The 27209-nt window shown below is 48.0% G+C and overlaps 1 long non-coding RNA gene across 1 annotated transcript; it reads left to right on the top strand.

The window, feature by feature from the left end:
* Positions 1-604: 604 nt before the first annotated feature.
* Positions 605-26093, top strand: LOC144805823 (uncharacterized). Its single transcript, XR_013605607.1, has 2 exons — positions 605-678; positions 25963-26093. It is a non-coding gene; the product is annotated as an uncharacterized LOC144805823 (long non-coding RNA).
* The last annotated feature ends 1116 nt before the right edge of the window (positions 26094-27209 follow it).

Genomic DNA, 27209 nt, shown 5'->3' with positions numbered 1-27209 from the left:
CTGCACGTGCTCTGCAGCTGGAGCCGGCCACCCCTTTGGGGCTGCACGTGCTCTGCAGCCGGCCCCCTCTGGGGGCTGCACGTGCTCTGCAGCTGGAGCCGGCCCCCCTTTGGGGCTGCACGTGCTCTGCAGCTGGAGCCGGCCCCCCTCATGGGGCTGCATGTGCTCTGCAGCTGGAGCCGGCCCCCCTTGTGGGGCTGCACGTGCTCTGCAGCTGGAGCCACCCCCACCCCTGGGGCTGCAAGTGCTCTTCAGCTGGAGCCGGCCCTCCCTCGTTGGGCTACGCGTGCTCTGCAGCTGGAGGTCGGGGGAGGAGGGGGTACAATGGCCCCCTCTGGGGCTGCACGTGCTCTGCAGCTGGAGCCGGCCCCCCTCTGGGGCTGCACGTGCTCTGCAGCTGGAGCCGTCCCCCCTCGTGGGGCTGCACGTGCTCTGCAGCTGGAGGTCTGGGGGAGGAGGGGGTTGTGAAAGCTTTTCTAGCTGCAGAAAGGGAAGTGAAGCCATGTGATGCTGCGAGGAAGGAGGAAGCAGCGCAGCCTCAAGCGCAGTGTGACGCCTGCTCTGAGCTCACCACACACTGGGCCACGCCCCACTGCTCTGGGAACAAGGAACACTTGAATGTCGAGAGAGCTTTGTACCACGCCTGAAGCCACCTTTGACGACTGGCAGAAGAGGCAGGTAAGCAGGGCTGACATGACAGGTCAATGTATGGCAGAAGAGGCAGTGAGCAGGGCTGACCTGACAGGTAAATGTATGGCAGAAGAGGCAGGTAAGCAGGGCTGACCTGACAGGTCAATGCATGGCAGAAGAGGCAGGTAAGCAGGGCTGACCTGACAGGTCAATGTATGGCAGAAGAGGCAGGTAAGCAGGGCTGACCTGACAGCTCAATGTATGGCAGGAGAGGCAGGTAAGCAGGGCTGACTTGACAGCTCAATGTATGGCAGAAGAGGCAGGGAAGCAGGGCTGACCTGACAGGTCAATGCATGGCAGAAGAGGCAGGTAAGCAGGGCTGACCTGACAGGTCAATGCATGGCAGAAGAGGCAGGTAAGCAGGGCTGACCTGACAGGTCAATGTATGACAGAAGAGGTAGGTAAGCAGGGCTGCACCGACCTGACAGGTCAATGTATGGCAGAAGAGGCAGGTAAGCAGGGCTGCACTGGCCTGACAGCTCAATGTATGGCAGAAGAGACAGGTAAGCAGGGCTGACCTGACCTGACAGGTCAATGTATGGCAGAAGAGGCAGGTAAGCAGGGCTGCACTGGCCTGACAGCTCAATGTATGGCAGAAGAGGCAGGTAAGCAGGGCTGACCTGACCTGACAGGTCAATGTATGGCAGAAGAGGCAGGTAAGCAGGGCTGCACTGGCCTGACAGGTCAATGTATGGCAGAAGTGGCAGGTAAGCAGGGCACTCCTGACAGCTCAATGTATGGCAGAAGAGGCAGGTAAGCAGGGCTGCACTGGCCTGACAGCTCAATGTATGGCAGAAGAGGCAGGTAAGCAGGGCTGACCTGACCTGACAGGTCAATGTATGGCAGAAGAGGCCGGTAAGCAGGGCTGCACTGACCTGACAGGTCAATGTATGGCAGAAGAGGCAGGTAAGCAGGGCTGCACTGGCCTGACAGGTCAATGTATGGCAGAAGAGGCAGGTAAGCAGGGCTGACCTGACCTGACAGGTCAATGTATGGCAGAAGAGGCAGGTAAGCAGGGCTGCACTGACCTGACAGGTCAATGTATGGCAGAAGAGGCAGGTAAGCAGAGCTGCACTGGCCTGACAGGTCAATGTATGGCAGAAGAGGCAGGTAAGCAGGACTGCACTGGCCTGACAGATCAATGTATGGCAGAAGAGGCAGGTAAGCAGGGCTGCACTGACCTGACAGGTCAATGTATGTATGGCAGAAGAGGCAGGTAAGCAGGGCTGACCTGGGCTGACAGGTCAATGTATGGCAGAAGAGGCATGTAATCAGGGCTGACCTGACAGCTCAATGTATGGCACAATAGGCAGGTAAGCAGGGCTGCACTGGCCTGTACTGCCGTCTGGCAGTGCCTGTAGAGCTGAGCTGACCTGACAGGTCAATGTATGGCAGAAGAGGCAGGTAAGCAGGGCTGCACTGACCTGACAAGTCAATGTATGGCAGAAGAGGTAGGTTAGCAGTGCTGCACTGGCCTGTACTGCCGTCTGGCAGTGCCTGTAGAGCTGACCTGATACGTAAAAATGTATGGCAGAAGAGGCAGGTAAGCAGGGCTGCACTGACCTGACAAGTCAATGTATGGCAGAAGAGGTAGGTTAGCAGTGCTGCACTGGCCTGTACTGCCGTCTGGCAGTGCCTGTAGAGCTGACCTGATAGGTCAATGTATGGCAGAAGAGGCAGGTAAGCAGAGCTGCACTGGCCTGACAGCTCAATGTATGGCAGAAGAGGCAGGTAAGCAGGGCTGCACTGACCTGACAGGTCAATGTATGGCAGAAGAGGCAGGTAAGCAGGGCTGCACTGACCTGACAGGTCAATGTATGGCAGAAGAGGCAGGTAAGCAGAGCTGCACTGGCCTGACAGGTCAATGTATGGCAGAAGAGGCAGGTAAGCAGGGCTGCACTGACCTGACAGGTCAATGTATGGCAGAAGAGGCAGGTAAGCAGTGCTGCACTGGCCTGTACTGCCGTCTGGCAGCTGCCTCTGTGTGCCAATTGACTTGTATTCGTGATATTGAATAGTTTTGCTGTGCTTGAGGGGGTCCAGGATGTCGGTGCAGGTGGTGATCCATTCATTGTAGTTCTTGATGTCTTCCATTAGGTTACTGATGTGCGTGAGGGGGTCGGTGCAGGTGGTGATCCATTCATTGAAGTTCTTGATGTCTTCTGTTAGGTTGCTGCTGTGCTTAAGGGGTCCAGGGAGTAGGTACAGGTGGTGATCCATTCATTGAAGTTCTTGATGTCTTCCGTTAGGTTGCTGCTGTGCTTGAGGGGTCCAGGGCGTTGGTGCAGGTGGTGATCCATTCATTGAAGTTCTTGATGTCTTCCGTTAGGTTGCTGCTGTGCTTGAGGGGGTCCAGGGTGTCGGTGCAGGTGGTGATACATTCATTGACGTTCTTGATGTCTTCCATTAGGTTGCTGACGTGCTTGAGGGGGTCCAGGTTGTCGGTGCAGGTGGTGATCCATTCATTGCAGTTCTTGATGTCTTCGGTTAGGTTACTGATGTGTGTGAGGGGGTCCAGGGTGTCGGTGCAGGTGGTGATCCATTCATTGAAGTTCTTGATGTCTTCTGTTAGGTTGCCTCTGTGTTTGAGGGTCCAGGGAGTAGGTACAGGTGGTGATCTATTCATTGCAGTTCTTGATGTCTTCCGTTAAGTTGCTGCTGTGCAAGAGGGGGTCCAGGATGTCAGTGCAGCTGGTGATCCATTCATTGAAGTTCTTGAAGTCTTGCGTTAGGTTGCTGCTGTGCTTGAGGGGGTCCAGGGTGTCGGTGCAGGTGGTGATCCATTCATTGCAGTTCTTGATGTTTTTTATTAGGTTGCTGCTGGTATGCTTGAGGGGGCCAGGGTGTTGCTGCGGATGGTGATCCATTCATAGCAGTTCTTGATGTCTTCCGTTAGGTTGCTGCTGTACGTGAGGGGGTCCAGGGTGTCGGTGCAGGTGGTGCTCCGTTCAATGTATTATTTGATGTCTTCTATTAGGTTGCTGCTCTGCGTGAGGGGGTCCAGGGGGTTGGTGGAGGTGGTGATTCATTCATTGTAGATCTTGATGTCTTCCGTTAGGTTGTTGCTGTGCTTGAGGGGGTGCAGGGTGTCGGTGCAGGTGGTGATCCATTCATAGAATTTCTTGATGTCTTCCTGTAGGTTGCTGCTGTGCTTGAGGGGATCCAGGGTGTTGGTGCAGGTGGTGATCCATTCATTGCAGTTCTTGGTGTCTTCCGTTACGTTGTTCCTGGTATGCTTGAGGGGGCAAGGGTGTTGCTGTGGGTGGTGATCCACTCATAGCAGTTCTTGATGTCTTGCGTTAGGTTGCTACTCTGCGTGAGGGGGTCCAGGGTGCTGGTGCAGGTGGTGATCCATTCATTGTAGATCTTGATGTCTTCCGTTAGGTTGCTGCTGGTATGCTTGAGGGGCGCCAGTGTGTTGGTGCAGGTCGTGATCCACTCATTGCATTTCTTGATGTCTTCTGTTAGGTTGCTGCTGTGCTCGAGGGGGTCCATGGTGTCAGTGCAGGTGGTGATCTATTCATTTAAATTCTTGATGTCTTCCGCTACGTTGTTGCTGTGCTTGAGAGGTTCCAGGGTGTCGGTGCTGGCGGGGATCCATTCATTGCAGTCTTGATGTCTTCCGTTAGGTTGCTGTTAGCGTGAGCGGGTCCAGGGTGTCGGTGCAGGTGGAGATCCATTCATTGAAGTTCTTGATGTCTTCCGTTAGGTTGCTGCTGTGCTTAAGGGTGTCCAGGGTGTCGATGCAGGTGGTGATCCATTCATTGCAGTTCTTTATGTCTTCCGTTAGGTTGCTGCTGTGCGTGAGGGGGTCCAGGGGGTTGGTGCAGGTGGTGATCCATTCATTGCAATACTTGATGTCTTCCTTTAGGTTGCTGATGCGCGTGAGGGGGTCCAGGATGTCGGTGCAGGGGCTGATCCATCATTGCAGTTCTTGATGTCTTCTGTTAGGTTGTTGGTATCCTTGAGGGGGCCCAGGGTGTTGGTGCTGGTGGTGATCCATTCATTGTAGTTCTTGATGTCTTCCGTTAGGTTGCTGCTGATATGCTTGGAGGGTCCAGGGTGTCGGTGCAGGTGCAGGTGGTGATCCATTCATTGCAGTTCTTGATGTCTTCCATTAGGTTGCTGCTGTGCTTGAGGGGGTCCAGGGTTTCGGTGCAGGTGGTGGTCCATTCATTGCAGTTCTTGAAGTCTTCCGTTAGGTTGTTGGTGTCGTGGGGGTGAGCTTTGCATTATACACGATGTTAAGTTAGCATGGCTTATTAGAAGTTTAAATGCCATTTTTCCTTTTCCGCCTCTGCTTTGCACATGGCACGCAATGGCGCTATTGTTTAGAGAAGTATGAGTATTTTCACTACACACAAGAATAACTTGGTTTTATGCACATCCACACAGTCTCATGAGTTTAGTCTATACAGTTAGTGCCGCAACAGTCAAGGTCGTCTTGAACACCATGTCTGTTGTTCAGAACGATCAGCACACGTTCTAGACATAACACACATGCAGCTGCGGCCATCTGCGATACTGGAGCGTTTAATAATGCACTGTGCAGGCATGATCACACACACTTGGAGAACATTCGCAAGCTGGGAGCTTGTGCAGAACTCAATGTGATCCACTTCTGCTGATACCTGAGGTATGGGGCCGTCCATGTAAGCCTATGAGACCTTTTATAGATATAAAATAATCTACTTGCAAGGGAGGGCGAAATATAGGTATATTTCAGACCTGTTTCCACATTGCATTATAATACGCTTTCTCCCTTTGTATTTTATGGAGTAATAACTATGCTGACAACCTTGTTGCTAATAGTATGTTTATTTGTACTTGCTAAGATGCTGCACCTGAGATCACAGCGTTAGAAATAAATATTTCAAACTTGCATGTGTCTCCTTTACTCCATGTTTTGGACTGGTATGAGAGTGTGACAAAAGAGTGTTCTTGTTTTCCACAACTCCTAAGGTACCCTAAGTCGCCTGTTCGGGGTGGTCTAATCATTGGTATTTTTGCTATAGGAGAAGAGCCAATGAGACACTGATGCTAGTTTGCTAAGGGGATGTTGGGCCCTAAGGTGAGTTTTGGCACACCCTAATTCACTAAGGTTCTACGCCTCTTTTGCACAGTTCTGTGTAGGAGCAGAATCTCTGCTACAAGGGGTCCAGGTTGTTGGTGCAGGTGGTGATCCATTCATTGAAGTTCTTGATGTCTTCCGTTAGGTTGCTGCTGCGCATGAGGGGGTCCAGGGTGTTGTTGCATGTGGTGCTCCATTCATTGCAGTTCTTGATGTCTTACGTTAGGTTGCTGCTGTGCTTGGAGGGTCCAGGGTGTTGGTGCAGGTGGTGATCCATGCATTGCAGTTCCTGATGTCTTCTGTTAGGTTGATGCTATGCTTGAGGGGGTCCAATGTGTCGGTGCACGTAGTGATCCATTCATTGCGTTTCTTGATCTCTTGCGTTAGCTTGCTGTTGTGCGTAAGGGGTATTACAAAGTAGACTTGTAGATTTGGATGAATAAGTATTTATTTAAGTTACATAGAGCAGTCCCTAGGCATGTCTGCATCTGCATCAACTGCCTTCATCCTCTGAGCAGCTCCTCAGAACATTCTTAGATAACATGGTAACCATCACTAGGTAACATCCACAATAAGGATGCTGGGATACAACACATCTCCCCTTCTTAAATTTAATAAACAATTTATACAGAAAATTACACTTGTTTTTCAAATATAACATTTAACTAATGAATACATGAAAAATGGATAGTAAACAATGTAACATATTGTACACCTATCTATGAATAAATGTGCACTGAATAAGCTACTAACATTCGTAATCATCTTGCCACTTTGGACATTTCTTAATGCGTGGTACTCTGTTTATTGCAGGCACTTTTTCATTTTTCCCACTTGATGTTCTGCCTTCTGGTTTTCCTTTCAAAATAGGTCTCACCACAGAATTGCACAATGTGACACTACGAACATTCCAATTCTTTCCATCCGAAAACCATACATTACTTCCCTTCATCCTGACAATGCTTTTAGGTTTTGACCACTTTGACATTAGAGACCCATGGGTGGTGAATACCTTAGTTCTTATCCAATCACCAACAGCGAACTCTCTTCTTTCCCTTTTTAATTTGTCATTATGTCTCTTAGTGTATTTATCTTGATGTTCACGAACCCTGTCCATCAAACCCTTCTTGTCTAGGCAATATGTACTTCCTTTAAGCTTCCACACTGGAGACACTCTGGTACCTGCCTGCCTTCCCTTTAAAAGCATGAAAGGAGATTCCTTGGTGACCGAATGGGGTGTAGACCTATAGCTCCCTAACATCTCCTTCACGGCTTCCCTGCAATCACCCCCACTGCTCACACACAACTGAACACAATCCTTCAACACTCGGTTAAACCTCTCGACTAAACCATTCTCCCTAGGATTCTAGACTGCTATGGTGTGGTGTACGATACCCATCTTGGATAAATACCTTTCAAACACTTCCGCCGTGAATTGTGGTCCATTATCAGTGACAAGTGTGTTTGGACACCCTTCTCAGCGGAAAATTTGATCGCAAAATTCAATGACATTAGACGCCTTAATCTCCTCAGAAAAAGCCACCTCAGGCCATTTAGAGTGATTATCTATCATCACAAGTGCAAACTTATTCATTATACCTTTTTAACTAAATGGCCCACAAATATCCATCGCTACTCTTTCCCATGGTTTATCAGGAAATTTGGTAGGAACAATAGGAGACTCCTCAACCCGATGGGACTTGTCGCTACACAAGCACTCCAGGCAATCCAGTACGCATCCCTCTACATCTTTGTCCAAACCCGGCCACCAAAATGTCATCCTTGCTCTTCTCTTCTTCCACGACATTCCATTATGCCCTTCATGCAACAACTCAAGTAATCTGGCACGTAAACCGCTTTGTACTACCAATCTACCATCTCTGTGGATAATTTTGTCTTCAACAGATAACTCTGACCAAACCGTCCAATATTCGCCAATTTTGTTTCTCAAATCCACACTGGAATTAGTAGGCACACTAAGATGTTGCATGAGTTCCACTAGAATGGCATCCTCCTCCACTGCAGCCTTCCACTTACTTTCGTGATGACTCCATTGCATGACTCAGAGACACTGGCCACCACATACTCGTCACCAGGATCATCATCATCACCTACACACTGTAACGGTAGCCTTGACAGACAATCAGCATTAATGTTGCGTATACCTGACACATAATTCAAAGTAAAATCATATCCTTTTTAGACTAAACAACCACTTGGCTATCCTGGGTGTGGCCTTCCCTGCGCCCTTAGTTGTAAAAATATCAATGAACGGTCTGTGGTCCGATCTGACCTTGAAATGCGTTCTCCAAACGTAATTCTTAAAGTGATCAACGCCCCACCAAGACGCAAGGGCTTCCTTTTCGATGACTGAATATGTTGACTTTGCACCCTTCAATGTACATTTATTTATTTATGAAATTTTTAATGCGCAAACAAATACCCGGAGGTGTCTCGGCGCAGGTGTGGGCTAGCAGGACCGCAGCAACAAAATTCACTGGTTAAACAACCATGTCTTTAGGAGCCTCCGAAAACTCATCAGGTTGGGGGCATGTTTGATATTTAATGGCAGTAGGTTCCAGAGTTTTGGTGTGGCAACCAGGAAACGTCTGTCTCCCCAGGTTACCGTTCTTGTGCGTGGTACTGGTAAAAGGCAGGTGTTAGCAGACCTTAGTGACCTTATGGGGATGTACAACTGAAAGGCCTCGGTCAAAAACTTGGGTCCGACGCCGTGTACTGCTTTATAGGCAATGCATGATGCAAATGCTTTATAGGCAATACATGATGCAAATGCCACTACCCGCTCTTGACCCAGGTGTTTCTGCATAAGTACTCAATCAATCAATCAATCAGGTCATTTATAGAGCGCACTACTCACCCGTAGGGTCTCAAGGCGCTAGGTGGGGGGGGGGGTGCCGTTACTGCTCGAACAGCCAGGTCTTGAGCTTCTTCCTGAAGGAGAGGTGGTCTTGGGTCAGGCGCAGGTCGGTCGGGAGTGAGTTCCAGGTCTTGGCGGCCAGGTAGGAGAAGGACCTTCCTCCTGTTGTCGCTCTTCGGATGCGGGGGACGGCGGCGAGGGCGTGGCTGGTTGATCTGAGGTGGCGCTTGGGAGTGTAGGAGTTGATTCGGTTGTTGAGGTAGCTCGGGCCTTGGTCGTGTAGGGCTTTGTGCGCGTGGGTGAGGAGACGGAAGGTGATTCTTTTGTTGACGGGGAGCCAGTGCAGGTCTCTCAGATGTCCGGAGATGTGGCTGTTTCGTGGGATGTCGAGGATGAGTCTGGCTGAGGCGTTCTGGATCCGCTGGAGTCTCTTCTGGAGCTTGGCGGTTGTTCCGGCGTAGAGGGCGTTGCCGTAGTCCAGTCGCTAGTGACGAGGGCCTGGGTGACAGTCTTCCTGGTCTCGGTGGGGAGTACTGCCCCCAAACCATACGCGCTTGCATCCACTACTACAATGCTAGGATCTGCTGGAGAAGTGTGGCTCACTGGTTAGAGGAGGCAGACCTGGAAGCAGAGGTCAGCCAAGGACCAGTGTTCAATTCCTGGCTCGGCGGGGTCTTGAGTCCTAAAATGTCCATGGACTCGACAATTCTCGCTCCGGTGCCTAATCGATTCATGGGTTCACACTCTGCAACTCTGGGCAATAGATTGCTTAATCTCCACAACGGCCCTCGCGGCGGGATGCCTGGCTTTCACCTTGCGGATACCCTGCCGGGGTTATCTCACAGGGAAATACCAGGACGGGTTCCCTAAGCAAGCGCTTAGAAACCAGTGGTGATTTGCGCTATACAAATCCATGTACATTTACATCTAATGGATTAAAGGGTCTTAAAGCCACAGCCTTCAAAATCTGTTCCTTTATCGTTTCGAATGCTTTCTGACACTCGTCCGTCCATGCAAATGTATTCCCTTTTTTCATTTACACTCTTAGGACATATACTTTATCAGCAAAATGCTGAAAAAATTTCGAATAAAATTCCGCCAACACAAGAAACGAGCGTATTTGTTCCTTGTCTTGGGGAGACGGTGCATTAGCGATGGCATTCAATAATTTTTTCTTTGTTTGAACTCTCGTTTTTGATAACGTGTGCCCTAAATATTCAATTTCTTCGACTCCAAACTTGCACTTGTCCATTAACACTGTTAATCCTGCATTCTGCAATTTGTTAAGCGTTTGATCTAAAATCATGTCATGTTCCTCCTTGTTCTCACCCCACACCAACACATCATCTTGAAATACTAGGACTTTGTGTGATTTCTCCAATATTTAGCACATTACTCTCTGGAATACAGCAGAGGCAGACGCCAGTCCAAATGACATCCGCACAAATCTAAACACCCCCTCTGGTGTTATGAACGATGTGAGGTGCTTCGATGCAGGGTGTAGACGCACTTGGTGATATGCACACGAGAGGCCTATTAAAGAAAAATACGCTGCATTGGTAACTGAGGACACCATCTCATTAATATGTGGCAGAGGATAGCGATCGACTAAGATGTTACGATTGAGGTCTCTTAAGTCGATGCACATGCGCAAATTTCCATCCGATTTGCATGCTAAACCTATGGGACTAAGCCACTCTGATGATTCGATTGGTTCAATCAATTGTGCCTCGCACAACCTCTGCAGTTCCTTCGATTTTTCTCTCAGTGCAAACAGGACATTCCTTGCCTTGTGCACACATGGAATGTAATTTGGTTTAAGGGCAATGCGATGCTCAAATTTGGTTAAGCACCCTATTTCACTTCTAAATAACCTAGGATATTTTAAACTTCACTTGTCTTTCTATGAATTCTCTGTTACTAGCACTTGATCAGGATGATTCGGATCCAATTTCATCCCTAACATTTTTTGTTCGTGCCACCCAAGCAAGGTTCTTCCATTTTCTACTACATAGACTTTGCTAGTTGCTTCCATATTCTTGTGAGATAGTTTGCAATAAAAAAAAAAACTATCAAGGGTAACTTGACCCCACAACAACCCACAGGTTCAATGTCTGGGGAATTCAGCTTGCATTTACCAATTTTTATCCATGCATCCTTGTCTATGACCGTGTATGGCGAGCACGAATCCGCCCACACTAGGATTTTAGTACCATTGATGCCCAGCATACACTTAGGAGGGTTGTATCCTTCATGAATTTAATTCATTTCATCATCAGAGATCACACACACATCTACCATTTCTCTTTCATCAGAAAACTCCTCTTCACTGTCCTCTTGTATGGCATGTACAGTACGCCGTAAATAGTATCAAAAAGGGGGAGTGAAGAGGTGGGGCTCAACGGCACCTAGGTGGGCGCATCCTCCTCTCCTGTAAGTACGGGTTATCAAAAAGGTCCACCTCAGACTGAGTTACTGTGTGTCCAGATGTTCTTGGAATACACAGTATGTGTTAAAATACCCCTCACACACAAAAGGGCCCTTGGTGTCATGCTTCATCATCGGGGTCTTCCCGCCTCGCTGCGGGACGGGGCGTGCTACGACAAGCGACTATGCTGGAGCACCTTACTTTTGTGGGTGCTATGTGAGTGTATTGGAGTGAGTGTCAGTAGGGTCAGGGGTGATATAAAGAGTGATGTTAAAATAATACCTGGCCTTGTGGTAGAATTTTTTTTTTAATAGTCACAGGCTGGTATAGTTAAAAAGAGTGGATCGGAGAGATAAAGCTAGTTACTGGGCTTACTCTCCTGTGCGGGTCAACATGTTTTGGGGCGCTATCCCCCTTCGTCAGGACCGGGGTCAGATCTCCCTGTCACTCACTAATGTTTTACCACAAGATAGTGTATGTACAATGGTGTGAGATAAATCTATCAAGGCATGTGGTCCTTGAATGTATCTCTTTGGCTTTAAAAAAGAATTTCTTTATGTACGAAGACACGTACTATCTACAAAAACACGGCACGAGCATGGGGAGCACCTGCGCCCCTAGTTTGGCAGGCCTGTACGTGCACCACTTAGAGCCAACAAAAATCCTCAGCGTACAAAACCCCTACCGGGACCACGTGGTGACATGGAAACGGTACATCGACGATGTGCTGGTCATCTGGAGGGGGGACCAAGACTCAGTTACCCATTTCATGGCCTAGTTGAACCAACAAGACAGGTTCTTAAAATTTACACATACAACTTCTAAGGAGAACCTTGTATTTCTTGATCTGAATATCTACCCTAGTGAGGGTAAATTACAGAGTAACATCCGTTTCATTTCATAAGGCTTTATTTGGAACAAAGAGCAAAGTCCATAAAAGCACATTAAAAAGAAAAACATTTTAGACAATTTCCAATGTTAAAAACAAGATATACAGGCAAGTGGTTGAATAAATAATTTAAAAACTCATACTTTTCCTTGCATTGATTGCTTTAAGAAGGAAGGTAGCCGTGAAAAAACAAACATCGGGATGATGCAAATTAAAGAGCAATTTCATGGAGTCGTTTACAGTCCTGACTCCAAACTTCACAAAAATAGGTTTTAAATAAACAATTCGTAAATACCTATACATTTGACACAACAGAAGAAAGTGCATAGTGCTTTGTACTGGGGTATCTGCCACCTACCACACTGCTGCAAGCGCGCTGGACTAGCGCTGTGGAAATTTTAACCTTTTGCTCGTTTTTGTTTGCATTACCTTTGTGTTTGTAGTGGGTTTATATCTACCCCTGTTTTTAACTTCTGGCATCCTCCATTCATTCCGCTCCCCTTACTGCATTTAAAAAGGGCACCTCTGTGCCTCCAAATCACCACTACTTTGTGGGTCCGGGTCCTGGGTCTCCATTTCGGGCGCCATCTTTGATTGGGGATTGGTATTCGGCGGCGGCCGCCATCTTAGAGCGGACTCGCGCGCCTAGGGCTCATTGGAGAGCCTATTTAAGGCGGTCCTTCGTGGGGTAGGGGTCTCTGCCACCTACCACACTGCTGCAAGCGTGCTGGACTAGCGCTGTGGAAATTTTAACCTTTTGCTCGTTTTTGTTTGCATTACCTTTGTGTTTGTAGTGGGTTTATATCTACCCCTGTTTTTAACTTTTGGCATCCTCCATTCATTCCGCTCCCCTTACTGCATTTAAAAAGGGCACCTCTGTGCCTCCAAATCACCACTACTTTGTGGGTCCGGGCCCTGGGTCTCCATTTCGGGCGCCATCTTTGATTGGGGATTGGTATTCGGCGGCGGCCGCCATCTTAGAGCGGACTCGCGCGCCTAGGGCTCATTGGAGAGCCTATTTAAGGCGGTCCTTCGTGGGGTAGGGGTCTCTGCCACCTACCACACTGCTGCAAGCGCGCTGGACTAGCGCTGTGGAAATTTTAACCTTTTGCTCGTTTTTGTTTGCATTACCTTTGTGTTTGTAGTGGGTTTATATCTACCCCTGTTTTTAACTTCTGGCATCCTCCATTCATTCCGCTCCCCTTACTGCATTTAAAAAGGGCACCTCTGTGCCTCCAAATCACCACTACTTTGTGGGTCCGGGTCCTGGGTCTCCATTTCAGGCGCCATCTTTGATTGGGGATTGGTATTCGGCGGCGGCCGCCATCTTAGAGCGGACTCGCGCGCCTAGGGCTCATTGGAGAGCCTATTTAAGGCGGTCCTTCGTGGGGTAGGGGTCTCTGCCACCTACCACACTGCTGCAAGCGCGCTGGACTAGCGCTGTGGAAATTTTAACCTTTTGCTCGTTTTTGTTTGCATTACCTTTGTGTTTGTAGTGGGTTTATATCTACCCCTGTTTTTAACTTCTGGCATCCTCCATTCATTCCGCTCCCCTTACTGCATTTAAAAAGGGCACCTCTGTGCCTCCAAATCACCACTACTTTGTGGGTCCGGGTCCTGGGTCTCCATTTCGGGCGCCATCTTTGATTGGGGATTGGTATTCGGCGGCGGCCGCCATCTCAGAGCGGACTCGCGCGCCTAGGGCTCATTGGAAAGCCTATTTAAAGTCGCTCCCCTACGCGCAGCGGTACGCGCAGGTGGACGCCTTCCCTGTGCCTGAGTCGTGCCGGAGTCCTGCCCGTCTGCGCCCGTCAGCGTCCCGGAGGCGGCAGGGCGGTGGAGGACTCTGGTCAGGGGAGGGTGAGGATGATTCATTATTCCTCGGCGACTCTCCACGCTATGCGTACTTCATCTAGCTGGTGTCGCTCTGTATTCCCGGGGCGTCATAGGGGGAAACGTCATTGCCCGGCCTGCGGCTGGTCGCCCACGGGGGCACAGTGTAGTGCTACTAGGACACCCGAGGCTCATGCGAAACATCGCTGCTTGTTGCTTAACACTAGATCGGTAGCAAGGCATGCCCAGCACATTCATGATCTACTTGTCAGGGAGAATCCGTTATGCCTGCTCCTGACCGAAACCTGGTTGGGAGAGGCGTCGAACCCAGATATTTTTACTGCGATCCCCCCAACCTATAACATCTTTCGCCAAGATAGAGCCAAGGGTAGGGGGGAGGAGTCGCCGTGGTGGTGAGGAAAAACATTTCCTGCTTAGTTCTTCCTGTGAATTCCATCGAGGGTTCTGAATCCCTGAGTTTTATGCTTAGACTGTCTCCTGGTCAAGCGCTTAAGGGATTGTTGGTCTACAGGCCTCCCGGCCCGCTGGGCTCTTTTTGGGACGACCTACAGACAGCCATCTCGGAGTTGGCACTGTCGGCGCAGCATTGCCTGCTGGCAGGCGATTTTAATTTTCATCTTGATGTCGCGGATGATCCGGATGGGATCAAATTCCTAGACATTACATCTTCGCTTGGCCTGGCTCCGTTTGTGCTAGGGCCTACTCACGAGAAAGGGCATACCCTCGACCAGGTGTTCTCTTCTGTCCCTATTGTTGACATCGTTGCACGCCCGGTGCTCTGGTCGGATCACTGGCTGATTGGGTTTTCCGTGTTGGAAATCGGGCGATCTGGTATCTGTGCCCCTGCGGTGCCCAGAGCTGCCTCGAGAGCTTTGCACAGAGTGACGCCTGCTATGTTGGAGCAGGCGCTCATAGAACATCCGTGTTCTCTTTCGGGCGACCCGGAAAGAGACACTGAGGCCCTGCAGCGATGGCTGACGGAGAGGTTGGATACTCTCGCCCCAAAGGTAACCCCCCGGTCCACCGCGATACGGCAATCTGCGCCATGGTTCACCGAGGCGCTGCGTGTGACTCGCAGCCATTGTAAGGTTGCTGAACGGGCGTGGCGCCTTCAGTACGACGCGGAGGCAAAACTTGCCTACAGGTCTGTGGTGAAGGCCTGCCACCGGGATATCCTTGGTGCCAAGCGGGACTATCTTGCTAGGAGGATTGAGGCGTCGGTGAACTCCTGCAAGGAGATCTTCACGATAGTGAAGGAGTTCACGTCCCCGACCTCTTATTCACCCCCGCCTGTATCACCTGAGGCGTGGGCGTGTGATCTTGCCACTTTTTTCACCAACAAGATTAAGGCAATTCAGGCCTCCTTCTCGGAGAACTTGATGGAGGATGGTTGCGGCTCTGGGGTAGGACCTGGAACTTCGCCCGCGTCCATGGCAGTACTGGCTGACTTTCCACCTGTCTCCAGTGACATGTCTCGGACTCTGCTGGCCAGCCTTAAATCTGGCTCACCACTGGACCCCTGCCCCGACAAATTCTTGGCGGGGATGGCGGCAGTGGTGGATCCCTTGGTCAACCCGATCCTCAACGCCTCCTTGCGGGAGGGGATTGTTCCTCGCACCTGGAAAAGGGCGTTGGTGATCCCCCTCCTGAAAAAGCCTGGTCTTGATGCCGAGGTATTGGCCAATTATAGGCCAATCTCACTTCTCCCGGCCTTGGCTAAGATCACGGAGAAACATGTCCATGGTGTCTTGTCGAGCTTTCTCGAAACCAACAATTTGCTCCATCCATCCCAATCCGGTTTCCGTCCGAATTTCAGTACGGAAACAGCGTTGGTGGAGGTCTCTGAGATCATCAGGGAGACCTTGGATGTGGGTGGCAAGGCCATGCTAGTCATGTTGGACCTGTCGGCGGCCTTCGACACCGTCCCCCATGAGGCGCTTCTCGCCAGGCTTTATGACATCGGCCTAAGAGGGACGGTGTTCAGATGGTTTACATCTTTTCTGGAAGACCGCCGCCAGACGGTCTGGGTTTCCCGGAGCTCTGCCGAGATGCCGCCATTGGGAGTTGGGGTTCCACAGGGATCTGTGTTGAGCCCAACATTGTTCAACATCTTTATGTCCCCACTGGCGGCTGCGGTGGAGGCCTACGGAGCCCAGATCGTGTCCTACGCTGACGACACGCAACTCCTCTTCACATGTGGCAAAGATCAGCCATTTGATGGGGAGAGAATTCGGGACTGCCTGGATATGGTCTTCGGTTGGTTCCAGCGTAATAGCCTGAAGGCCAATTCCAGCAAGTCGGAGGTTTTATTCTTCGGCTGTGACATCGATCCCGAATGGCGGCAGTGGTGGCCGGCCGCAATGTGCCCTCCGGCGCAGTCCTCCCAGGTTGCTAAGAACCTCGGTGTTAGGCTTGACAACGAGCTCTCTTTGAGAGCGCATGTCCTCGGCCTGTCCGGCACTTGCTTTGGTGTTCTGAAAATGCTCCGCAAGTTTCTTCCTTTACTTTCTGCGGAGCATAGACGGATCACAGTGCAGGCGCTAATCGGATCAAGGCTGGATTATGCCAATGCCCTCTTTTTAGGCCTACCGGACTATCTGGTTCAGCGCCTGCAGGTGGCACAGAACTCCGCAGCCCGTGCGATCTTTGGTCTGCACAGATGAACACGGGCCTCTGGGCTGCTGCAGACGCTGCATTGGCTGCCAATCCGGAAACGGATTATGTTTAAATCCCTGACGCTGGTACACAAAGCTCTCTTTGGTTCAGGTGCGGGATATTTGCAGAAGAGATTGGCTTTTTATCGTCCTGCACGCTCTCTGCGCTCTGAATCCCTTTTTACTGTGGTGGTCCCACGTGTGAGGAAAGCCCGCACGGGGGGGCGTTCTTTTAGCTTCAAGGCCTCCAAGTTGTGGAACTCGCTTCCATTGGCACTTCGTAGCACTTCCAATCTGCTTCAATTTAGGAGGAACTTGAAAACTTGGCTTTTTAATCTTTCTGTTTAGGTGGATTTTCCTTTCTTTCCTGCTGTGGGATCTGTTCTTCATGTTATGTTTTTACACTGTAGCTGACTGTGGAAAGCGCCGGGACACTCTTTTAGAGTAGCCGTGCGCTATACAAATGCACTTTAACATAACATAACATAACATGGACAAGGACCAACTGGGTGTTTGTTCTGGAAAGGGAAAGCCACCAATTTGTGGGCAATCCCAATCCTTAATCTTGTTAGGACAAACCGATGTGATGCTCTAGTCACTTGGGTCAAATAAGGTTGATAGCCCACAAATTCATTTAAGCCATTATAGGACACACAGGTGGATAGGTTGCCACTATTACCAAGCCGCCTCTCAGAAAGAAGATTCAAGAAGGACTTCTTCATTTCGGATTTGGATAAATCAGAGGCCCCATAATTGTCTAATTTGATATCGAGGCCATAGATCACTTGGAAGCTATCTAGATTGTATTTAATCCATGGGATCTTTAAATGGTTATCCGTAGAGAGGCAGTCATTGATGATGGCTCTACATAGAGATGTTTAATCTTTCATCCAGATCGATCGCCATAACATAAGGGGTCTAAGGAGAATCAAATCGGTAAGATGTTGAATGCCGAGTTCTCTATGTACTAGTTCATTGGAGGCAGATTTAGTCTTTTTAAAAAGACGTTCTCCTCCACTTGTAGGCTCCCGGCCGGGGCAAAGCCCCAAACCCCGGCACCATACAAAGCAGTAGAGAGACATCTAGACTGGAATATTTTAAGCATTTCTTTAATCCGCCTATCCCCTAGTTTCGTGGCTAATGTAAACACTCCATGCGCACTCTTCGCCATCTTGGCCCTCACATTTTTATGCTCGCTAGTCCAGCTGCAATTGTTAGAAAACGTGATACCCAGATATGAAAAGTTTTCAATTTGTTGAACCTTATGTCCATCGATAAAATAAGAAGATGACTTCCTTTTACGCCTCTGTCCACATTCCATGATATAAGTCTTGGATTTGTTAATCACACGCTTTCTCCCTTTTATAAACTGTGAAAACCCATCCATCAGGGTGCATGACAATAAAACGGCGTCATCCGCGTAAAGTAATACCAGGACGTCGACATCGTTAATTTTAGGGGCATCTGCTGCAATGGTTTTTAGGACGGAATCCACTTCATTAATAAAAAGGGTAAAGAGCAAGGGGGCGAGAACACAACCTTGTCTAATACCCCGCCCAATCCTAAACTTAGTTGAACACTCACCATGGGTACCGTATCGTACACAAGTACGTAGTTTGGCATAAAGGCGTGCTAAAAAATAAACAATACCCTCCGGTGCCCCCATTTCAATCAGCTTGGCCTAAAGAATTGCGTGGTCCACCAAGTCGAAAGCACTACTCAATTCTGCAAAGCAGAGATAAATAGTGCCCGGCTTGGCCTGCGTATACTTTCCGATCAACAGTTCGAGATTTAGACACTGTTCGATCGTCCCCCGCCCCTTTCTGAACCCAAATTGACATTCTGCCAGAATGCCATTGGCCTCTACCCATTCTTCCAGCCTGACCAGAGGCACCCTACTCATAACTTTTACTGAAGAATCTAGCAAGGAGATCTTCACATCCCCCCGGTCTCCTTTCTTGTAAATAGGAACTATGATTGATTCTTCCCAAGTAGGGGGCACCCCATTATAAACTTCTGCATTAAAATTTTTAGCTAAAATAGGGCCCCATAGCTCTGGTACTAATTTATAAATATCGATAGGCACCCCGTCCGGGCCCTTTGCTGGCCCTGATGCTATCTAAAACTTCAGTGACAGTAATATCCAAAGGGACGATGGGCCAACTGTCCTCTTCATGACCCATAGCTTTATCTGAATCACAAATACTAGACAAATGAGAGATCCAAGTTTCCCTGTTAACCTTGGATGTTAATTCTGGAACCTTCTCATCTTTAAGGAATGGACAATTCACTGTGGCCCAAAACAAGGTACAATTATTAGTTTCGGCTGCCTGAGCCAAATTATCCCAGGACTCCTGCTGAAGTTACAATTTCCTTCTTTTTAGGGTAACCCTGTAGCTAGCTCTAAGTTTAAAAACCAGGTTCTTATCTCTAGGTTTGGATGCCAGTGCCCTTTTTAGTTCTTTGAGCGCAGAAGTACATGCTTGGTCAAACCACCCCCATAGGAGGTCTGAGTTGCGCTTAACTGAAGTAGTAAGCTTGCAATCAATGACAAAGTTAATTCAAATAAAATGCCGAATTATTTCGGTAGTGACGTCAATATCTTCAAGAATCTCAGTGATTTCAGATAAGCAGCTATTTATAATAAAATCAGACGTCATTTCTGCTTTATCCCCTTTCCATCTTAGTCTTGTCCCATTAGGTCTATAGGGTTCAATATTCTCAATAAGCCCCATACTAGATATCCTATTCTCTTTCCAGAGAAAGTCCTCTATAGTTAGACAGTTATGGTCGCTGAGCAAAATGTCAACGACTTTAGGGGCCAAAGTCCAGGGCACAAGGATGGAGGAAATACAAATAAAATCAATCACAGTGTTGGCCCCCCGACCTGTAAAAGTGGGGATTGTCTCACCTAGATCATTTTTCTCAATGCCCAAAATATCCATGTCATATGTTGCTAAGAGATTGTTCAGAGACTCCCCATACTGATTGTGTTGCAAATGGTGATCTCCGTCTCCATAGCGATTGACCACCCCACATGTATTAAGGTTAGAGAGGGGGCAGACCGACGTATTAAAATCCCCTGCCAAAAGCAAATCAAAAACAACATTGAAGCCCATTGTTATGTCTTTCAGGGCGCTTGCTAAGGCGTTAACCACCTGTACCCTGGTACTGCCAAAAATATTATTGTAGAAATTAATTAAAAGAATGTTTCTACCCTCCTTCTGGGAGAGCCATAAAATCTGGGAATGTGCCCCAACCAGTACATGTTTTTTAACAATTAAGGGGATTTTGACAGAAATCAAAACCAAGAGCCCTCCTTTAGCTCTACCGGAGGTAGATACCGTAGCAGGTAATTGATATGAGACAAATCCATTATAACCTTTAAAATCTTTCCACCATGTTTCCTGGAAACAGATGATATAAAAAAGGGCCATAAATTCTGACCACCCCAGGCAATCAGATTTGGACGTTAAACCCGGGATATTCCAGCTAGCATATGGCAACTAGAAAATCCAGTTGCCATATTGATACAATGATTACCCCGTAAACTGGTTATGGACGGGTGAATGATGCTTTGACTATCATCTTCCGGCAATTCCTCGTTACATCCCCCTAATTCACCCTCTATACTGGCTATCGTACAGTCTGCATGAGTCAGAGTTTCTTTAACTACAGGCCCTGAAATTGTTACAACGGGTCCTACTCCTGGTAATACGAAATCCTCACAGGATAAGGAGGAAGCCAGACCATAATCCAGTCAATCGCTAGAGTCTTACCCACTTAAACATTGAAAACGATTGGAGGTAGCCACCTGGAACCCACTCGGCATACTAAACATTCTGGGACCTCTCACTCTGCCCCACTCATGATCATTATTAGGCTGGCCAGAGTAATGTTTATAAAAATAACCCAGGGGACGGAGTGAGATACCCTGGTCATTCGGTGGGCGAGAGGTGGCTCTAATCAAAGAGGTGGTAGCAAGATGGGGACTTTTAAAATTGACAATTATACAATCACCCAAAATGTTCTTATGTGAAGTTCCTATCCAGTTAGTTCTGGTGGTTACCAAATTCTGGTCTGCCAAAGCAACTGGAAAACCACATTCTCTGTTAGCCAGGCCACAGTTTTATTCTTTAACGATTCTTGTGTTTCATGGATACCGTCAGGTCCCTCCTCCCCTACTGGTGGGACATTAGTCCGGACTGCCACATATGGTGCGCAGTCAGGTGGTAGATCAGGCAGTAAATAGCCATAACGCTTTGTCTTCACGATATTAGTTCTCGGGTTATTCCCTATAGTCAAAGTAGTGGGTATAATTGGGGACACAGGGTTGGTAGCCACTACCGTATCAGTGCTTGGATCCCCAATAAGCGACTTCAATGGCTCACTGGTGCTGCCCTGAGCCGTATTAGTAGATACCACACAGTGGTTAAGGCCAGGATGGGTTTGCACGAGGCCTCCTAGCCGTTTCAGTTCCCCGGACACAATATCAAGTTTGTCAAGTAGGGGTTGTATAATTTTATCGAACTTGGCATCTATGATACCAATCAGCAACTCTAACTGCTCAGGTTCTAGTTTCAGGTGGGTATTGTTCGAAACAGTGTCAGAGTCATTGATAGTCCCTTTAGGAGTTGGTTCAATGTTTTTTTTAACTTTTACGATTACCCCCCGTTTGGACAAAGCAGGCCTACTTGCATTTCTTCCAGACCTTAACACCCTCTGGACTTTTGGGGTCAGTGAACAAGATACCACAGAATCGTTAAGAGTCTCATTCACCGCCAGTGTGGGCTCTAAATCAAAGGATGTCGGCATGATAGCAGGGTCTGGGGAACTTATAGCACAGCTAACATCCACAGAGGAGGTAGACAGAGGAAGAGATGCCTGAGTTGGAATAGGGAGAGGGTCTGAAGAACTCCCTCGTCCTAAAGATTGTCGGCGTTCCTTGTTGATTTTATCTACCACTTTGACAAGATAGTTGTCAAGAGTGGCTACAACAGGGCGGATATTCCCTCCATTGGTTTTAGACATTGTAAATGTAAGGAAAGATGGCCCTTCCCACGTACAAATGGGATTAACTAAATTAAGTTAAGACACACACAGTGTTTACTTTCAATTAACAGCTCTCTTCCCTTCAGGCTCCACTGGACGAGTTAAGACACACACGGTGTTAACTTTCAATTAACAGCTCTCTTCCCTTCAGGCTCCACTGGACAAGTTAAGACACACACGGTGTTTACTTTCAATTAACAGCTCTCTTCCCTTCAGGCTTCACTGCACGAGTTAAGACACACACGGTGTTTACATTCAATTAACAGCTCTCTTCCCTTCATGCTCCACTGCACGAGTTAAGACACACATGGTGTTTACTTTCAATTAACAGCTCTCTTCCCTTCAGGGTCCACTGCACGAGTTAAGACACACACAGTGTTTACATTCAATTAACAGCTCTCTTCCCTTCAGGCTCCACTGCACGAGTTACGACACACACGGTGTTTACTTTCAATTAACAGCTCTCTTCCCTTCTGGCTCCGCTGCACGAGTTAAGACACACACGGTGTTTACTTTCAATTAACAGCTCTCTTCCCTTCAGGCTCCGCTGCACGAGTTAAGACACACATGGTGTTTACTTTCACTTAACAGCTCTCTTCCCTTCAGGCTCCGCTGAACGAGTTAAGACACGCACGGTGTTTACTTTCAATTAACAGCTCTCTTCCCTTCAGGCTCCGCTGCACGAGTTAAGACACGCACGGTGTTTACTTTCAATTAACAGCTCTCTTCCCTTCAGGCTCCACTGCACGAGTTAAGACACGCACGGTGTTTACTTTCAATTAACAGCTCTCTTCCCTTCAGGCTCCACTGCACGAGTTAAGACACGCACAGTGTTTACTTTCAATTAACAGCTCTCTTCCCTTCAGGCTCCCCTGCACGAGTTAAGACACGCATGGTGTTTACTTTCATCTAACAGCTCTCTTCCCTTCAGGCTCCGCTACACAAGTTAAGACACGCACGGTGTTTACTTTTTCAATTAACAGCTCTCTTCCCTTCAGGCTCCGCTGCACGAGTTAAGACACGCACGGTGTTTACTTTCAATTAACAGTTCTCTTCCTTTCAGGCTCCACTGGACGAATTAAAACACACACACGGTGTTTACTTTCAATTAACAGCTCTCTTCCCTGCAGGGTCCACTGCACGAGTTAAGACACATACAGTGTTTACTTTCACTTAACAGCTCTCTTCCCTTCAGGCTCCACTGCACGAGTTAAGACGCACACGGTGTTTACTTTCAATTAACAGCTCTTTTCCCTTCAGGCTCCACTGGACGAGTTAAGACACGCACGGTGTTTAGTTTCAATTAATAGCTCTCTTCCCTTCAGGCTCCACTGGATGAGTTAATACACACACCGTGTTTACTTTCAATTAACAGCTCTCTTCCCTTCAGGCTCCACTGCACAAGTTAAGACACGCAAGGTGTTTACTTTCAATTAACAGCTCTCTTCCCTTCAGGCTCCACTGGACGAGTTAAGACACGCACGGTGTTTACTTTCAATTAATAGTTCTCTTCCCTTCAGGCTCCACTGGATGAGTTAAGACACACACGGTGTTTACTTTCAATTAACAGCTCTCTTCCCTTCAGGCTCCGCTGCACGAGTTAAGACACACACGGTGTTTACTTTCACTTAACAGCTCTCTTCCCTTCAGGCTCCGCTGCACGAGTTAAGACACGCACGGTGTTTACTTTCAATTAACAGCTCTCTTCCCTTCAGGCTCCACTGCACGATTTAAGACACACACGGTGTTTACTTTCAATTAACAGCTCTCTTCCCTTCAGGGTCCACTGCACGACTTAAGACACACATGGTGTTTACTTTCACTTAACAGCTCTCTTCCCTTCAGGCTCCACTGCACGAGCTGAAATACAAGAGCTGCCTAATTCGATTCCTTCACTTGACTCTGCTGCATGTTTACTTTTCAATTAACAGATTCGAAACACAGGCGCTGCCAAATTCGCACTGAAGACAAAGTTTATTTTCAATTCAACACTTACTCAGCTTCCATTTACAATTAATTCATGCTGAGCCACACATGTCGTAGGCTTTGCTTATCTTTAAATAAAGCTTCTTTCGCCTTCACGCTTGTAAGATGATTGTTTCTTCACACTTGACTGCACACTTTGCTTTTAAAGTATAGTTTCTCTTTGGCGCGAATTATCCCTTCACGGTTGGCTGCACACACAGAGCTAAAACGATTCAAAAAGGGGGGTGGTGATGGACAGAGTATCTGAATTAAGCAGAACACTCCTACCCAGTCAAAAGATCAGGGCTTGATCCATTACCGTTTTTTAGCTCACTGCACCATCCCAGTTCAGAACCTGGCTACATGCAAATTAGTCTGGCCCTGGCCCAGTGCATCATGGGAACAGGGCAGACCAAACTACCAAGCCAATTCTTTACTGGAAAGGAAACAAGCTTCCGGGGACCGGTTTCTGGCATTGCAGCTGTCTTCGGCCCGGCTTGCTTGAATCCTGATGGTGCAGTGAGAAAGGGACTCACATCTGAGCATACCCTTCCACACTAGTGGTGGCTAAAACGATTCAAAAAGGGGGGTGGTGATGGACAGAGTATCTGAATTAAGCAGAACACTCCTACCCAGTCAAAAGATCAGGGCTTGATCCATCACCATTTTTTAGCTCACTGCACCATCCCAGTTCAGAACCTGGCTACATGCAAATTAGCCCAGTGCATCATGGGAACAGGGCAGACCAAACTACCAAGCCAATTCTTTACTGGAAAGGAAACAAGCTTCCGGGGACCGGTTTCTGGCATTGCAGCCGTCTTCGGCCCGGCTTGCTTGAATCCTGATGGTGCAGTGAGCAAGGGACTCACATCTGAGCATACCCTTCCACACTAGTGGTGGCTAAAACGATTCAAAAAGGGGGGTGGTGATGGACAGAGTATCTGAATTAAGCAGAACACTCCTACCCAGTCAAAAGATCAGGGCTTGATCCATCACCGTTTTTTAGCTCACTGAACCATCCCAGTTCAGAACCTGGCTACATGCAAATTAGTCTGGCCCTGGCCCAGTGCATCATGGGAACAGGGCAGACAAAACTACCAAGCCAATTCTTTACTGGAAAGGAAACAAGCTTCTGGGGACCGGTTTCTGGCATTGCAGCCATCTTCAGCCCGGCTTGCTTGAATCCTGATGGTGCAGTGAGCAAGGGACTCACATCTGAGCATACCCTTCCACACTAGTGGTGGCTAAAACGATTCAAAAAGGTGGGTGGTGATGGACAGAGTATCTGAATTAAGCAGTACACTCCTACCCAGTCAAAAGATCAGGGCTTGAACCATCACCGTTTCTTAGCTCACTGCACCATCCCAGTTCAGAACCTGGCTACATGCAAATTAGTCTGGCCCTGGCCCAGTGCATCATGGGAACAGGGCAGACCAAACTACCAAGCCAATTCTTTACTGGAAAGGAAACAAGATTCCGGGGACCGGTTTCTAGCATTGCAGCCGTCTTCGGCCCGGCTTGCTTTAATCCTGATGGTGCAGTGAGCAAGGGACTCACATCTGAGCATACCCTTCCACACTAGTGGTGGCTAATACGATTCAAAAAGGGGGGTGGTGATGGACAGAGTATCTGAATTAAGCAGAACACTCCAACCCAGTCAAAAGATCAGGGCTTGATCCATCACCGTTTTTTAGCTCACGGTTGTAGCCAGGTTCTGAACTGGGATGGTGCAGTGACTCAGATACTCTGTCCATCACCACCCCCTTTTCTGAATCGCCCACACAGAGCTGGCATTTAATCTTCCACTCGTTTTTAGGTCTCTGGCCTTCGCAACGCGCATGCGTTGCAAAGCATAAAGACCTTTTCCGAGCACTAAGGCTTTTCAGCCAAGCACGTGCACGCGTTCCATTGCCTTCAATGGCAACACGTGCACGTCAGGAGATTCACTTGCGGGAGCACGTGGCCCATCTGGTCGCAATTATCGCTCCGGCGAGTGAATCCCTCCCCCCTGCTGCCGTGCAAGCGCTTTTTTTCTTGTTTATATTTTGGAGTCCTTGAGACCTCCCTCTCTCACGTAGAACTTCTGGTAAGTTGCAGGATATACCTACATGATGTGTTTTAATGTAAACTGGACACCCTTACTATAAGCTCGGCAGACATTGAGCTCTACTCACCTGTATGCATATATTGCACGTGCCATTGTAAGCTCTGCAGCATAGAACACACTCATTTTTGTCTGTGTAATGTGCGTTAGCAGAATCTGCACGTGGCTAGGTGTTCCTCCTCGCTGTAGCTACATGGAGTTCCATTCATCTTTTTAATACAGCTGCTAGTATAAACTCAGTGTATATTTATATTAATAAAAACGTATAGAAAATATTTGTCAATACATCATAAAACAATTCATATTGTAAGAATAAAACTAAATATTATGGATGTACAAAATAAGGAAAAGGGATTCTTGTCTTTTGTTCATCACAGGTGGAGAAGGCATTCAGGATTAATAATTTCCAAGGAATACATCTTCAAAAAGAAAAGCAGATATAAGCTGGTGTTGCATTTAGCGCCCTTACCTGATGTCCTTCTTCGTCTACCGCATTACTGCCTGAAAGGTAAGGGGGAAAAAGTTAGCCTGAGAGCAGCATTTTACACAGTGAGAAGTTTTATATTTGTCCACTGCTCGCCCCATAATGATGTACACAGCATTGGTAACTCCTAGCAATATCCATTACCCCTTCTCAGTTTGCCTTGTTTGTCAGAGGCAAAACCCGGACTGATGTTTTTTTCCATGTCCAATCACTTAGTTTTACTGAACTGCGTGTTAACCCACAGGGAGCACTGAGGGCAGCGCCTTGATGCACTGGTGGTCTGAGCGCTGCGTGTTTAACCACAAGGTGCACTGAGCGCAAACACTGGGTGCAGCTAGTGCAGCGTGAGTGACAAATGGGGTGCACTGAGCACTGCCTGTTAGACACAGGGGGTCCACAGAACGCAGCGTATTTAACACAAGGCGTGCACCAAGCGCTGCGTTTTTGACACGGGAAGCTCTGGGCGCTGTGTCTTGAACTCATGAGGTGCACTGAAAGCAAGAGTTTAACACACTGAACGGTGCATGGTTAACACACGGGTGCACTGAGCGTGGCTTGTTTAAAATATGGGTTTACTGCGTGGTTAACACACGGCGTGCACCAAGCTCTGCGTGTTTGACAAGGGGATCTCTGGGCGCTGTGTGTTGAACGTCACGAACAACATTTAAGGGAATGTGTTTATATATCCAGAAATGCTTGTCTCAAGACAAAAAGTGGGGTTTGTGGGTAACTGCATTTTTTATCTAGCGGTATGCAAGTGGTATAGAACTTAAACATCTATTTTAGAGATTGGTGTAATTGATAGGGTGTTTATTATGGTAGATGTATTTTAATGCCCATTGACGATACTGCTTTGGTAAAAGCGCAGCAAAACATACTAGTATAATTATAATAACTGGTATTTATTCCAACCAACAAGCGCCTACAAAGAATACATATGGGAACACAACGATAACTATCCTGAGTTACAATTTGTAAAAATCAACAGTGATGAACAGTGTCGACAGTGTTTGCTTTATCTCCACACGCTGTTGTTTCAATGCATTTGTAATGCTGCAGCTGCACGTTTGCTTTGCCATTAACAGCAAAGCTAACAAGCATTGGCATAGCTAATAGGTCTCGCCTTTGGGACCTTATGAG

The sequence above is a fragment of the Lissotriton helveticus genome (genome assembly GCF_964261635.1).
Source record: "Lissotriton helveticus chromosome 1_1 unlocalized genomic scaffold, aLisHel1.1 SUPER_1_unloc_28, whole genome shotgun sequence".
Taxonomy (NCBI): domain Eukaryota; kingdom Metazoa; phylum Chordata; class Amphibia; order Caudata; family Salamandridae; genus Lissotriton; species Lissotriton helveticus.
This window is presented reverse-complemented; position numbering and strand designations above follow the sequence as displayed.